The sequence below is a fragment of the Saimiri boliviensis genome, chromosome 9 (assembly GCF_048565385.1).
Source record: "Saimiri boliviensis isolate mSaiBol1 chromosome 9, mSaiBol1.pri, whole genome shotgun sequence".
Classification (NCBI taxonomy): Eukaryota; Metazoa; Chordata; class Mammalia; order Primates; family Cebidae; genus Saimiri; species Saimiri boliviensis.
In genome coordinates, this window is record NC_133457.1 from 6,916,350 (window position 1) to 6,919,141 (window position 2,792).

Below are 2,792 nucleotides of genomic sequence, written 5' to 3' on the forward strand. Positions count from 1 at the left end.
CGGGGATGTGAAAAGTTTTCTAAATTTTAATTGTGTGATGGTTACATGACAGTATAACTTTGCTAAAACTCATGTAACTGTATACTTTAAATGGATGAATGTCAAGGTATGTAAATTATACTTCAATAAAGCTATAAAACAGAAGAGTTGAGTATTTTTAACTTCAATTACATTTTTCTTTAAAAATGTACATGTTTATTTTAGAATGTGTGAAAGGTATAAAAATGGAAAATAAAAACCTTAATCCCACCTGCCAGAGATAACTACTACTAAGGTTCTTTAATGAGTTAATATTGAAAACACTATTATACCCTGACAGTTTTCACCAGATATTACATCCTGAGCATTTTACCTTTTTAAGTTTTTCAAAACTATATTTGGTGGCTATATAATATTACGTTATGCGTGCTACAGTAATAGATTTACCAACTCCCCCTTTATTAGACATTTAGATATTTACAATTTTTATTTTTATACAGCTAAATTCTGAAAGTGTAAATAAGGCCCAAAGTTTATGGATGATTTTTGAGGCCTTTGATAAATACATATTTCTAAATTGCTTTTCAGAAATATTTCATAATCAGTGTAAGAGCGTGACCATAGCACTGTTACTTGGTGGCACTGTTTTCTTTCTTTCTTTTAAAAAATATTTTAAATTACTTGTATTTTTGGTGAGACTGATTCTTTTGAAGGTACCACCATAGTCATTGAAACTGTTTACACATATTCCAGTTCATTTCCCTTTGGAAACATAACAGGTTTGGACTCTTCTCTTTTCTTGAAATTATGCTTGGCCATGGGACTTGCTTTGGCCAATGAAATATGAATAAAGTGACCTGTCACTTCTGGCCCAAAACTTTAAAAGCCAGTGCGCAATTTTCCACATTTCCGTATTTCCTGCCTGTATGATGATGAAAGTGTGAATTGAGATGGAGCTTCTGCCAGCCTGGGGCCATTAGAGACCTTGATGACCTTGGCTCCCCAGTCAACCCACACTGGGAAGTAACAAGAGTAAGAAATAAACCTCATTGCACCACTGAAATTCAGGGCTGGTTGTCACTGCAGCATAATTGAGATTATCCTGACTGATATGGTTTCATGTATTTTTATATAACAATATGGTGAAAAATTGATCAATGTCCTTTCACTTTAGGAAAATAAGTAAATTGATACTAGCACTGTGTGATTCTGAGAGAAAGGGAAAACATATGTTTTCATAACCAATGATTTTTCCATTTAAAAATGATATTGTAGCCGGGTGCAGTGGCTCATGCCTGTAATCCCAGCACTTTGGGAGGCTGAGGCAGGTGGATCACCTGAGTTTGGGAGTTCGAGACCAGCCTGACCTACATGGAGAAACCCTGCTTCTACTAAAAGTACAAACTTAGCTGGTGGCAAATGCCTGTAATCTCAGTTACTCGGAAGGCTGAGGCAGGAGAATTGCTCAAACCCAGCAGCAGGTGGAGGTTGCAGTGAGCCAAAATTGTGCCATTGTACTCCAGCCTAGACAACAAGAGTGGAACTCTGTCTTACCAACCAACCAACAAACAAAAAATCCAAAAAACAAGTAAATAAAAAAATATATAGTGCTGCGTCAGCAGCACATATACTAAAATTGGAATGACACAGAGAAGATTAGCATGGTCCCTGTGCAAGGATGACTCGCAAATTAGTGAAGCATTCACTATTTTTTTTAAAAAAGAAAACAATATTGTAATGCATTTCTACAAGTGAAGTGAAGAAAGGAAATTATATGACTCATAGGAACAAAGTAAACCGTGAGTTTTGTGAAAGTGGCTCCATTTTGTTTTGTGTCCTTTTACTGCTGTTACCCAGACAACACTGCAGGCACTATAATTGAACAGGTGCAACCTTGCAATGCTGTGATGAGAAAAGGTGTTTAGAAGTATTACAAAAGACATGTTAAAACAATCCAGTTTCTGCCAATGAATGGAGCGTTTTGTGTTTGGATCCCAAAGAAGTTACTCTTCTTGTCAAAGGAAAGAAACTAAATTATCTTTCCTAAGGCCACACACAGGCAGGAGCACATACAGGATGCAGAAGGTCAGGTAGAAACACAATGGCAGGGAAACAGGCTCAACAAGGAGATAACATTTTGCCAACCATAATATTTACAGACAGACCAGAAATATTCTAGCATAAGGATTAAAGACGCCAAAGAAATGACTTCTCAGAACAAGTAGGCTTACAGTTTGGGGCCAGAATCCAAACAGAATCTACAGAACTTGTACAATGCAAGGAGAAAAATACCAAATGGCTAAGCAATCTCACCTTAAAAAATAATAATGGAACCTCTCCTACATCATATTCTTTGTTGGTATCCATAAAATGTTATTTGTATATACCCATACATACATATTAGCAGTAAAGTATGATCATTCTCCTTCTTTGAAAAGTCCCAAGTTTCACAACTCCTGTGGATATTGCTATATAGAGATATAAAGATATCTTGGTCGGTAGTTTCTTTATGTGACCATTACAGTCAAGGTTCTGGTACCCAGAACGGCATAAGCACACATGTACATCATCTCTACATCCTCATGTCTGTTTAAACAATGCACCACTTGGTGCTGTTTTTTTGCAGGTAAAGAGCCATGGCTAAAAGTATGAGTGATTTGCTCCTTTACTACTGAAATATTTATAGCAGCCTTGGTGTGACTTATATAGAAGAAAATTAAATAGCAAAGAAACTGTAGCAGAATTGCAATTAGAAATAAGTAATAGACTTAGGAAAGAAATTTTAAAATCAGCAAATACAAATTTTACACTTG

The 2,792-nt window shown here is 35.9% G+C and overlaps 1 non-coding gene across 1 annotated transcript; it reads left to right on the forward strand.

Annotated features, from left to right (window-relative positions):
- Positions 1-1,586: 1,586 nt before the first annotated feature.
- Positions 1,587-1,692, forward strand: LOC120368407 (U6 spliceosomal RNA). The gene has a single exon (XR_005582552.2). It is a non-coding gene; the product is annotated as a U6 spliceosomal RNA (small nuclear RNA).
- Positions 1,693-2,792: the final 1,100 nt, after the last annotated feature.